Raw genomic sequence first — 14112 nt, 5'->3', positions numbered from 1 at the left:
TGCTGGCAATAAAGTAACAATGACACCTAAAGTAACAATAATAATTGTCTACATGTCCTAGGGAGTATGGCTTAGATGTTACAGGGAAAAAAAAAAAAGAAATCAAAAATTCAAAATTATATAATGATCATAAGGGAACAGGAGTATAACGTCAAGGTGATGCCCTTAGAGAATCAGAATTATATAATAGTGATAATAAGAGAGCAAGGGTATTGCCTCAATATAGTGTCCTTGTTATACTGGTAATAGTGATAAATCTTTATTGAATCTTAATAAATAACAGAGAGACACAAGCTTTTCCCTATATCCATATATAGCTGTAGGCAGAGGGTACAGAGGACCCAGTAATTGTTTGTTTGAGAGGAGAGAAAAATTTACTCTCTATCTCAGTATGACCAACAATCCTATAATCCCCAGAGTGAGTTATTGCCAAGTGCTGGGCTAGTAGAGGAATGTAGGAGTGAAAATGAAAATAATAAAAATTATTGTATAAATTTCCTACTTGAAAAAACCTCTATGCTAGTCCCTAGTCTCCTGAAAACACCTTCGAGGGTGTTCTAATCTCAGTCTAAATCTGGGTATCTGAAGGAACCAACTGCCTGATCAGCTTAAGCTTACTCGCTAGGATGAGCACAAAAAATAATAAAGAAAGGGTCTAAAAACCCATAGTGCAAATAAATCTAATTAAGTGCATTAAGTGCATAAGTGCAGAGTGAAAGAAATAACGACGAGCTTATCGCCCGACGCGCGTTTCGGTGTGTAGGAACACCTTCGTCAGGGGCTGAGCAACTGTCCTAGCGAAAAGCCGGGACTTTTAAATGCCCGCTAACCAATCGAGTCCAGGATTCCCCCCCTCGTCATCAGTGACGTGTGCGGAATCTACCCGCGTCACGTATGACGTACCTATCACGTGGTACGGGGTGGCAGCGAAGGAGGAGTCATTGGGAGAAAACGTCATATGATTGACGGATTGTAGTCTCCATAGACTGGCCAAATGAGTTGTAACGAATCCCTTGGGCAGCTCTTTGCCATTTTAAAGGATTGCTGCATTCTAATGTCAATAAGAAATCTATGGAGGCATATTAGTAGAGCTAGATAAGCCTCCTTCCAGGGTGGATTTTCCCCTCCTATGTTTGATTAAATATTGAATCAGGGAAACGTTTGTACAGTATTGTTATGACAGTATATGAGGGTTGTTCTATCATGTCATATTTCGCCCTTATTAAAGACACTTTCAAAGTTATGCACTGTGTAAGAGTATTCAGTCTAAAGCCTTTTTAAAGGGAATTTCTGCATAAAGTATGCTAGAGTGAATACTCTTAATATGTAGCTAAGTGTATAATTAAGGAGAAGTAATTTATCTATATGTAGTAGTAATGGGGGCTAATATACTTATTATATATTCATATACTGTATACACTGTCAATTGTAACGTGGTATGGGTGGGAGGATTTGTTTAAATAGGCGGACAGATGCTCTATTAGTGATAGAAAAGTGTATGATTTATAGTCCCCCAGGACAAATTGAAGAGTTAGATAATCTACTAGTTGAAGAAATAGCTAAAATGACAATGAAGGGGGAAGTTATCATCATGGGTGACTTTAATCTTCCTGATGTGAATTGGAAAACAAAAATAGCTACTTGTGCCAGGAGCACACATATTCTAAACTCCCTACTGGGATTGTCTCTAAAACAAGTCGTTGAGGAGCCAACTCGTAAAGAGGCCATACTAGATTTAGTGTTAACAAATGGAGATTTGGTATCAGATATTACTGTAGGTGAAAGTTTAGGATCCAGTGATCATCAGTCAGTGTGGTTTAATATAAGAACAGTGACTGAGTCACACCACACAAAAACAAAAGTTTTACACTTTAGAAAAACAGACTTTTCTAAAATTAGAATATGTGTAAAGGAGTCATTATCAGACTGGAGCAATTTATATGGAGTCCAAAAGAAATGGGATTATTTAAAAGTTGCACTACTGAAGGCAACAGAAAATTGCATTAGGCTTGTCAGTAAAAGCAAAAAATTCAAGAAACCACTGTGGTACTCCGCAGATGTGGCCAAAATAGTAAAAAACAAAAAAGTTAGCATTTAGTAATTATAAAAAAACCCAGAGTGAGGAAGACAGAATGACCTATAAGATTAGGCAGAAAGAGGCTAAGCAAGTTATAAGAGCTTCCAAATCACACACAGAAGAGAAAATAGCACAGTCAGTAAAAAAGGGGGACAAAACTTTTTTTAGATACATAAATGAGAAAAGAAAAGTAAAACAAGGATTAGTTAGATTAAAAACAAAAGAAGGAAGGTATGTAGATGAGGATAAAGGTCTAGTTGACTGCCTCAATTAATATTTTTGTTCGGTATTTACAGAGGAAAATGAAGGAAAGGGACCTCAGTTAAGAAAAAGGATATATGAGTCATTTATTACACGTGAGTTTACAGAGGAAGAGGTTCTATTTCAACTGTCAAAAGTTAAGACAAATAAGTCAATGGGACCTGATGGAATACACCCAAAGATATTAAAAGAGCTTAGTGGTGTACTAGCAAAACCATTAACAGATTTATTTAACCAATCATTGATAACAGGAGTAGTCCCAGAAGATTGAAAGTTAGCGAATGTTGTGCCCATTCACAAGAAAGGTAATAGGGAGGAGTCGGGCAACTATAGGCCAGTAAGCCTTACTTCAGTAGTGGGGAAAGTGATGGAAACCATGTTAAAGGATAGGATTGTTGAACATCTAAAAACACATGGATTTCAAGATCAGAGACAACATGGGTTTACTTCAGGGAGATCATGCCAAACTAATCTTATTGATTTTTTTGATTGGGTAACTAAAATTATAGATCAGGGTGGTGCAGTAGACATTGCTTACCTAGTAAGGCTTTTGACACTGTTGCACATAGAAGGCTTATCAATAAACTACAATCTTTGAGTTTGGATTCCAATATTGTTGAATGGGTAAGGCAGTGGCTGAGTGACAGGCAACAGAGGGTTGTAGTCAATGGAGTATATTCGAAGCTTGGGCTTGTCACCAGTGGGGTACCTCAGGGATCTGTACTTGGACCCATTCTCTTTAATATTTTTATTAGTGATATTGCAGAAGGTCTTGATGGTAAGGTGTGTCTTTTTGCGGATGATACTAAGATATGTAACAGGGTTGATGTTCCAGGAGGGATAAGCCAAATGGAAAATGATTTAGGTAAACTAGAAAAATGGTCAGAGTTGTGGCAACTGACATTTAATGTGGATAAGTGCAAGATAATGCATCTTGGACGTAAAAACACAAGGGTAGAGTACAGAATATTTGATAGAGTCCTAACCTCAACATCTGAGGAAAGGGATTTAGGGGTGATTATTTCTGATGACTTAAAGGTAGGCAGACAATGTAATAGAGCAGCAGGAAATGCTAGCAGAATGCTTGGTTGTATAGGGAGAGGTATTAGCAGTAGAAAGAGGGAAGTGCTCATGCCATTGTACAGAACACTGGTGAGACCTCACTTGGAGTACTGTACACAGTACTGGAGACCCTATCTTCAGAAGGATATTGATACCTTAGAGAGAGTTCAAAGAAGGGCTACTAAACTGGTTCATGGATTGCAGGATAAAACTTACCAGGAAAGGTTAAAAGATCTTAACATGTATAGCTTGGAGGAAAGACGAGACAGGGGGGATATGATAGAAACATTTAAATACATAAAGGGAATCAACACAGTAAAGGAGGAGACTATATTTAAAAGAAGAAAAACTACCACAACCAGAGGACATAGTCTTAAATTAGAGGGACAAAGGTTTAAAAATAATATCAGGAAGTATTACTTTACTGAGAGGGTAGTTAATGCATGGAATAGCCTTCCAGCTGAAGTGGTAGAGGTTAACACAGTAAAGGAGTTTAAGCATGCGTGGGATAGGCATAAGGCTATCCTAACTATAAGATAAGGCCAGGGAGTAATGAAAGTATTTAGAAAACTGGGCAGACTAGATGGGCCGAATGGTTCTTATCTGCCGTCACATTCTATGTTTCTATGTTTCTATCTATAAACTGTTCAGGATTATTAATAAGTATATGGACTGGGTTACACTCCATAGACTTACAATATGGCTTGGTAGGCAACTTCGTAACAATCATATCCTTATCTACTGTCTGTCCCCAAGTTACCCACCCTACACAAGACCAATATGGACAATAATTATACTCTTTATTTGGGCATTTTGGATCTATATACTTGTTCTTACTACTGGGGCAAATATATTTATCATTAGACCCATACGTTCTTTCCCATTTAAGATCCCCACATACATTCCACGGTTTTCTACCACTTGATATCGCCTTACATGCATCAAATAGCAGAACAACCGAAGAATGTACGGTTTCTAGTATTGTCTTATTTATCAGGGTCCCTTGTGAGTCTCCATTCCGAAGGGTCAACCAAATTGTACGGGGTTGATACTCTGGACTGAACACTTAGGTTCTCCTGCTCCTAAATGGCATACACTATAATCTATACCTAAGTATCTACACTTAGATACATATCCTTTACACTCATATTGTGAATGCCAAATAAGGGTCTGGGAAATATGATTACCTGTTTTTGTAGTCTTAATGCAAACCTCACAGCCAGGTGTGTCGGTACCTCTACCTTCCTGAATAATTAAAAACACAAATATACATATTATCAAATGCATTTCTCCTGACATCTTTGTCCTAATTCTTCGTCCGTGCGATGGCACCTCAGCTTCCAGGATGTAAGGGCTGCAAGGAATGGAGTCCTTCAAGTCCTCTCTTCCCTTCACAGAGGTCCCTTCAAGACACTCTGGCTATGTAACGTGGGTAGGTGGTCAGGCTTTATTATGGCCGTCAAAACTTGCTGATCTCTTTGACTACTTGCTGATCTCTTTGACTACACTTGAAGTCCCAATATCTCCTCGTCACTCCGACTGAGTTACACACTTTAACCGGATCTTGCAGGGATTCTCTGGATCTTGTGTAGCTTGCCAAGAATCTACTGCTGCTGGTTTAACCCTGGAGTGATGAATCCACGGAGTCACTTCAGCCACCTTTATAGCTGTAGGGGTAGACAAAAGAACAACATAAGGACCCCTCCACTTTGGCCCCAACGGTACACTGTTCCACTCCTTTATCCAAACTTGATCTCCTGGATGATAACAATGGACAGGTGGCTAAATATTCACAGGTAACCTATCTTGTACCCATTTCTGTACCTCCTCCATAGTCTTACCCAACTCTACAACCTGCTGCCGGGTAATTCCTTCTCCCAACTGACTCAAATCCCCCCTTAAGTTACCAAGTACGGGAGGTGGATGCCCATACATAATTTCAAAAGGTGAGAGACCCATCCTTCTGGTAGGTGTACTACGAATGCGCAACAGAGCTATTGGCAAAAGAACATTCCACTTAAGTTGAGTTTCTTGACACATCTTTGCCAATTGGTTCTTAATAGTTCTGTTCATCCTTTCCACTTTCCCAGAACTCTGAGGTCTATATGCCGTATGAAGTTTCCACTTAATACCAAGCATATGAGTCAGTTGTTGTAGGCACTGGTGAACAAAGGCTGGACTATTATCCGATCCTATAGAACTTGGTAGTCCATATCGGGGTATTATTTCTCGCAGCAGAAATCGCACAACTTCTCCTGCTTTCTCTGTATGAGTAGGACATGCTTCCACCCAACCTGAGTACGTACACACAACTACTAGTAGGCAGCGATGTCCGCCGGATTTAGGCATTACCGTATAGTCTATTTGGAGATCGGACATAGGGAGTCCTCCCATATACTGGACTCCGGTGGTTTCACTGGACCTTGCCTTGCATTGTTCTTGGCACATATCACACATCTTCGTACAATGGCTTGAGTCAAGTTGGACAATCTTGGTATGTAGAAATGCTTCCTAAGAGATGCTTCCATACTATCTCTTCCGGAATGTGTCCCGTTATGATAATTCTGGACAATTTCTACAGCTAGCGATGCTGGAATAACTATTCTTCCATCTTCTAACTGATACCAATTGTTCTCCAGGTACTTCCCAGCTTCAGTCTTTAACCACTCTTCTTCTTGAGCTGTATAAACTGGAGTCCATTGAGACAGAGGGGTCGGTATGAGAGCAGCTATACGTTCCACATACTCCTGTTTTCCTGATTCAGCTGCACGCTTGGCTGCATTATCTGCCACCCGATTTCCTTTTATTACATCACCATCACCTTTCAGATGCGCTCGACAATGTATGATACCAACTTCTTTCGGTTCCCATACGGCTTCCAGTAGTTGTAATATCTCAGCTGCGTGCTTGATTTCTTTACTCTCTGAGTTCAGTAGTCCTCTTTCTTTATACAAAGCTCCATGGGCATGAGTGGTTAAAAACACATACTTGGAGTCCGTATAGATGTTCACCTTCAAACCTTCAGCCAATTGTAATGCTCGTGTGAGTGCAATTAGTTCTGCCTTCTGTGCCGATGTTCCTTTTGACAATGGCTGAGCTTCTATCACCTTGTCTATGGTTGTCACTGCATATCCTGCATAGCGAATCCCTTCTTTCACATAACTACTGCCGTCTGTATAGTACTGGACATCGGGGTTCTGGATGGGAAAATCATGGAGGTCCGGTCTACTTGAGAACACTTCATCCATCACTTCCAGGCAATCATGTTGACTCTCAGTAGGTTGTGGCAGAAGAGTAGCTGGATTCAAGGTATTAACAGTCTCTAGACGCACTCTCGGGTTTTCACATAACATAGCTTGATACTTAGTGATGCGACTATTGCTAAACCAATGATTGCCTTTATAGTCTAGCAACGTCTGTACTGCGTGCTGGACTCGCACGTAGAGTTCCTGACCCAGAGTGAGCTTATCGGCTTCGGCTACCAGCAGGGCGATGGCAGCTACGGCTCTTAGACAAGGTGGAAGACCACTGGCCACTGCATCCAGTTGTTTGGACATATATGCAACAGGTCGTTGCCATGATCCTAAGTATTGTGTCAATACTCCCACAGCCATTCTTCTTTGCTCGTGAACATAAAAGTAGAATGGACGTGTATGATCAGGTAGACCTAATGCTGGGGCGCTCATCAATGCCTTCTTAACATCTTCAAATGCCTTCTGCTGTTCGGGTGTGCACAGGAAGGGATCGTGTTCTGTACCTTTTATAGCTGCATAAAGAGGTTTCGCCAATATCGCATAACTGGGAATCCATATCCTACAGAAGCCTGCTGCCCCCAAGAATTCCCGCACTTGTCTTCTATTCTTGGGTATTGGTATTTGGCATACAGCTTCTTTTCTTTCTGGCCCCATTATCCTTTGATCTTCAGAGATATGGAATCCCAGATACTTGATAGTCGGCTGACACAACTGGGCTTTCTTCCTGGACACCTTGTATCCTGCCTTCCAAAGAATGTGTAGTAAATCATGTGTTGCTTGCTGACATATTTCTCTTGTAACTGCCGCTATCAACAAATCATCTACGTACACACTCTCCTGGGATGGACTTGAAAAAGCTGATCCAAATAGGGTAGGTGAATTTTTAAACCCTTGGGGCAGTCTTGTCCAAGTCATCTGGCGTTTCGAGCCCGTTACAGCATTTTCCCATTGGAATGCGAAGATACACTGGCTTTCCGCAGCAATTCATAGGCAAAAGAAGGCATCCGTGAGATCCAAAACTGTGAAGTAGGTAGCCCCGCCTGGAATTAAAGCAAGCAGGTTATATGGATTGGGTACAACTGGGTGTATACTTACTACCGCATCATTGACTGCTCTCAAGTCCTGCACAGGGTGATACTCATCTGTACCGGGCTTTTGAACAGGCAACAATGGGGTGTTCCAGGGGGAAGTACAGAATTTTAGGATACCATACCGTATGAACTTATCCGAATAAGATTGTATATCCTTCTTTGCCTTTTGTGGGATGTGATATTGTCTTAAGCTCACTGGATAAACCCCAAGCTTTAGTTCAATACGAATTGGTGGGATATTGCGGGCAAGTCCTGGTGGGTTATTCTCTGCCCATACTCCTGGTATATTAAACAAGGATTCATCACTCTTAGGGTTTTTGCTGGTCAACACTGTATAAAGTCGCCACTCTTCTTCCTTTGGTACAGATATTGTCATTATACCTGAAGGTCCATTGAACGTCAAAGATGTTGTTCCATTAGGCAGAAATGTTATCTGTGCTTGTAATTTCGACAACAAATCACGTCATAGCAGTTGAACTGGACATTCAGGCATATAAAGGAACTGGTGTTTTACTATGTGGCCTCCCAATGTACAGAGTCGACTTTTAAAAACCGGTTTAGCGGCACTCCTTCCAGTTGCTCCTATTACGGTAATAGTTCTTCCTGAAGGAGGAACGACCAGGTCAGTCAGCACCAGTGTCAATCATGAAGGAACTCCTTTTTCCCCCTATTGCTACATCGACCATAGGCTCCGCTCGGCCAAGGGGGATGGAGCCCGGTTGGTATCAATAGTCTTCCATGACTGTGTCAGCCAAACCCACAAAGTCCCTATCCTCTCTCTCTCGGGGTCTCTGTGCTGCTGGATAATACCTAACACTTCCTCTATTATTCCCACTATTTTCTCCAGGACCTCCTCTACCTCTCGCTCTACCTCTATAATTACTGCTATATCCTGCCCCAGGTCTGTCTCTCTCATTTTGTTCCCTCCGTGGACACTACCTTCTCCAATGCCATTCTTCCCTACAATACGCGCATTGGTTCCTACTCAAAGGCTCCCTATTCCACTTACTCTCGCCTTTATCCGTTACCCTATATACTTCCTTTTCCCTTCTATCTACGCCTGCGATAGCTACCGCTAGCATATCTGCTTTCCTACGCATCTTTCGCTCTTCCTCATTCTTCATCTCTGTCTCCCTATTCATATAGACCTTATTTGCTATCTCCATTAGTTGGGTTATAGACATCCCTACGAACCCTTTTAATTTCTGTAGCTTGCGCTTTATATCTCCGTAGGCTTGGCTAACAAAGGCAGAGTTAACCATCCGGGAATTCTCAGCAGCCTCTGGATTAAAGGGGGTATACAACCTGTATGCCTCCAGTAATCGATCATAAAAGGCACTGGGCGATTCATCACATTTCTGCAATACCTCAGCCGTCTTAGACATATTAATCGCCTTTTTCCCTCCGGCTTTCATGCCAGCAATAATAGCGTCCCTGTATGCCTTTAAATGGGCCATGTCTGCACCATTGACATTCCACTCTGGATCAGTATTTGGATAATGGGCTGCGGCCCATGCTGCTGGGTTGGCCTGATTCTGTGTACGGGCCACTTCTTCCAGCGCTTTAATTGCCGATTGGTTTATCCGCGTTCTTTCCTCGTTGTTAAACAATGTCATAAGCAATTGCTGGCAATCAGCCCAAGTGGGATTATGTGTCTGGACTATGGAGGTAAACAAATCCGTCATGGCTTGAGGCTTATCGGTGTATGAGGAGTTATGGGTCTTCCAGTTAAATAGATCAGTAGTAGTGAAGGGTACATAGACGAATACAGGATCAGCGTGTTGTAACTAGCCTTCACCGTTAATGTGTGTCGGGCCAGGTGTCAGTCGGAGAGGCATTTGATAATGTCGGGGTTGGAGGGTACCGGTCAGTTGTCGGGTTAGTTGTCGGGTTAGTTGTCGGGTTAGCTTTACTGAGGGGGAGGTCGGTAAGTAAAATATTCCGGGCCGGGCTAGGAGGAGCCTGACCAGGAACTAGAAATGGCGCCAAATCTGGGTAGATGGAGTTAACAGAGGTAGGTACCGGAAGGGGAGGGTTTTTAAACAAGAGGGCTGGGCTCTGAGCTAGAGGAGGGAGTAGGAGGGGACAACGGGGCAAGGGGAGTAGCGTTACCAACAGCACCTCCTCTTCCTCTTCCTGTGGAGGAGGAGTAAGGGGGCGGCATAGGGATCTCGGACTCAGGAGGCGTGTCCAAATTGGGCGTTATTACGACCTTAGTGTACAAGCGAGTTCTGGCCACCATGAGGCGACATTGTTCCTCGTGGCATACCCGGATCCATTTTGGCAAGTCATTTACGGCCTGCTTCCAACAATCAATATACGGAAACTGCCCGTAAAGTTCAGGCCTACCTTATACAGCCACGTGTACACGCTGTACCAGATTAGGATCCAAACTGCCACATGGTGGCCATGCAGCCACCAAAGTAGGCCATTCCCTACTACATAAAGTAGTCAGGCGTGTTGGAGACATCTTTACCCCAAAATCATACACATTGTATCCCTTCTTAAAGTTCTTCAATATACATCCCAAGGGATCCATAACCGTTGAATCTGACACACCCATACTTAACAATGAAGCGTCGTCTCCAACAGAAACCAAACAAACACACTTCCAACAGTCACACCCGTTCCCTTGGCAACAGCACCACGTGGTACAGTTACTAGGCGAAACGCACACAACAAAACACTCAGGGAATTCCCGTACACACACAGCTGTTACACCAGTCACTAAATAACTATTACTGTAACTTTGGCGAAACTAAACAGTCACCCACGCTATAATTACCTATATCTGAATTACCCGTCTATAACACACCCCAGTAACATCGTCTTTACAAACAGTAGTTATAGTACGGTTAGCATTGGTTAGAGTACAATTTAAAGTCACAGTTCAATCAGTAGTTATTATACATGGTTATGGTACCGTGCGCTATAATACAATTACACACTATTCACACTCTCGCTAGATGGCAGAGCTCACGCTATCTAGCAAGATATACACGCTACTACAACAATCTTTAACACATTTACAATTCCCAACTAATCTATTGGCCAGTACCTGATGGACTACCTAAAACTATTTACATCCGTTTTGGTTAGCCACACTGCCCAACCACCACATATAGCGAACTAGAGGGCGGAATTTACAACAGAACCCTCTTAGTCTATATACTCTATCAAAAGTCTAGTGGGTTCCAAATTTACACGCCTTCCCACTTAGCCAAGATAGGTTGAGATCTAGCGGACCGAATTTACACAGACGCCGCTTAGTCTCCCGGTCCCTCCAACCTAGCGAACCTAGCGAAAGTAATATACACCCTAGAACGCTAGTCTAGACAAGACTATTGTCTGGGCTATTTACACAGGACCCAGCCTGACTCCAAACCAAAATTAAACGGGCTGACTACAGGGCGTTTAATTACGAGCGGTGCGCCTTCGCTCCTTTCCTCCATTGGAGGGGGCAGATTCCATACACAAATAACCCCTTATGGGCCTACCGCACAATCGGTATCCAATATCCCTAGTGGGTCCACCGTCTAAAACAGTAGTCGTCTTACCTCCTCGTTCCTGAACCTGAGTTCACACTCATCGACGGGGACACCCCAGCACTTACTACGTAGAGGCCGATGATCTCCTGGATAACAGACCAGTGGCGCCGAGACGAAGGGAGGTCCACGCAGAAGTTCAGGGGTGCAGCCGTAGAGAGCGTGGGCAAAGATAGACCGTCTCACGCCTCTGCTTCTCAGCCACCATTGAACGATGAGCTTCCCGGCCAATGCACCAAATTATACCGGAGAAACTGACGGAAGCCGAGCACAGAGAGATGGACACAGGTTTCTTCAGGAAGGAAGAGATTCTTTATTCGATTCACCGACCGGGACTCAGAGGGACTAATGTCACCAAAATACAACAAGATCTGAGCCCCGAACAACAGTGTAGGTCCCTTATATAGGCATATAACTCCTCCCATAATAAGCTCGACCCACACATATTCTTACCCAATCAACCGAACAAAGACTAACTTCCTGTTTGACCACATGGCTTGCCCAGCACAATGGAGGAGGGGAATACTATATCCTGTATTCTTGCACATGCTCCGTACACTACTGATTGTATCGTTGCCACGTGCAACCAACCGACCAATACATCAGTATATGCACATACACATACCACGTGGCAATCTCGGCCTACTAAATTTATTTTTACCGAGATTCCACCACATTTGGAATAACGTGCTTTAAAACATCAGGTATGATGTTGTATCGATCAGGTAGTGTAAGGGTTACGCCCGCTTCACAGTGACAGACCAAACTCCCCATTTAACGCACTGCAAACAACCGCAAACAGTCCATTTGCACAACCGCAAACTCCCCATTTGCACATGTTTTAGTGCAAACTAGTCTAACTACTAATATAGTTGAAACATGCTACTTTTATTCATGCGAGACAACCATGCAGGCGAGACTAACAAACATGCCAGGGCCAATCATAGTTAACCACATCAGATAGTAACATGGCTCCCTCTATATAAAGAGTAAACATGGCTCCCTCTATATACAGTGTAACATAGCTCCCTCTATATACAGTGTAACATGGCTCCCCTCTATATACAGTGTAACATGGCTCCCCTCTATATACAGAGTAACATGGCTCCCCTCTATATACAGTGTAAACACGGCTCCTCTCTATATACAGAGTAACATGGCTCCCTCTATATACAGTGTAAACATGGCTCCTCTCTATATACAGAGTAACATGGCTTCCCTCTATATACCGTGTAAACATGGCTCCCTCTATATAAAGAATAACATGGCTCCCTCTATATAAAGAATAACATGGCTCCCTCTATATACAGAATAACATGGCTTCCCTCTATATACCGTGTAAACATGGCTCCCTCTATATACAGAATAACATGGCTCCCTCTATATACAGAGTAACATGGCTTCCCTCTATTTACCGTGTAAACATGACTCCCTCTATATACAGTGTAAACATGGCTCCCTCTTATACAGAATAACATGGCTCCCTCTATATACAGTGTTAACATGGCTCCTCTCTATATACAGAGTAACATGGCTCCCCTCCAGGCCCGGACTGGCCATCGGGCACACCGGGCAAATGCCCGGTGGGCCGCGGTGGCCATGGGCCGAGGCCGGCAGGGGAAGGTCCCAGGATCTCCCCTGCCGGTCTATGCAGGGCCGGCACTATCCGAGCGCCGGCCCCGCTGTTTTCAATGAAGGGCCGGTGAGGAGATCATAGATCTCCCTCACCGGCCCCCTTGGAGAGACCTGCGGCTGGGGAGGGAGGTAGAGGACCCGGCGGAGCTCTATCTTGCAGCTCCGCCGGGTTCCTCTCGCGAGATCCGGCGCGTTGCCATGGCAACGACCGGATCTCGCGAGAGTGAACTCTAGCCCTCAGGCTAGAGTTCACTCACCACTGGACCACCAGGGATGGTGTCGGAGTGCCGGTCCCCCCCACCCACTCACCAGCATGCCGGTCCCCCCCTCCCAGGCTAAAGGTAAGAAGGGAGGGGGGGACATAATGCATACTTTTTTATTTATTTTACCCCCCCAACACTCAATCCCTTCTAACATTCACACACAGCACACACATCACTATCACACACAGCACACACATCACTCCCATCACACACAACACTCTCACTCCCATCACACACAGCACTCTCACTCCCATCACACACAGCACTCTCACTCCCATCACACACAGCACTCTCACTCCCATCACAGCACTTTCACACACAGCACTCACTCCCATCACACACAGCACTCTCACTCCCATCACACACAGCACTCTCACTCCCATCACACACAGCACTCTCACTCCCATCACACACAGCACTCTCACTCCCATCACAGCACTTTCACACACAGCACTCTCACACCCATCACACACAGCAGTCTCACACCCATCACAGCACTTTCACACACAACACTCTCACATCCATCACAGCACTTTCACACACAGCACTCTCACACCCATCACACACAGAACTCTCACACACATCACACTCAGCACTCACACACATCATCCACAGCACTATCACACTCATCACATTTAGGACTCACACACACATCACACTCAGCACTATCACAAAACACATCATACACAGCACTCTCACACACATCACACTCAGCACTCACGCACATCATCCACAGCACTATCACACTCGGCACTCTCACACACAGCACTCTCACACACATCACCCTCAGCACTCACACACATCATCCACAGCACTATCACACTTAGCACTCTCACACACATCACACTCAGGACTCACACACATCACACTCAGCACTATCACAAAACACATCACACACAGCACCCTCATACACAGCACCCTCAC

The sequence above is a fragment of the Pelobates fuscus genome, chromosome 1 (assembly GCF_036172605.1).
Source record: "Pelobates fuscus isolate aPelFus1 chromosome 1, aPelFus1.pri, whole genome shotgun sequence".
NCBI lineage: Eukaryota > Metazoa > Chordata > Amphibia > Anura > Pelobatidae > Pelobates > Pelobates fuscus.
The sequence above is the reverse complement of the archived record's forward strand: the minus strand, read 5'-3'. Positions refer to the sequence as shown.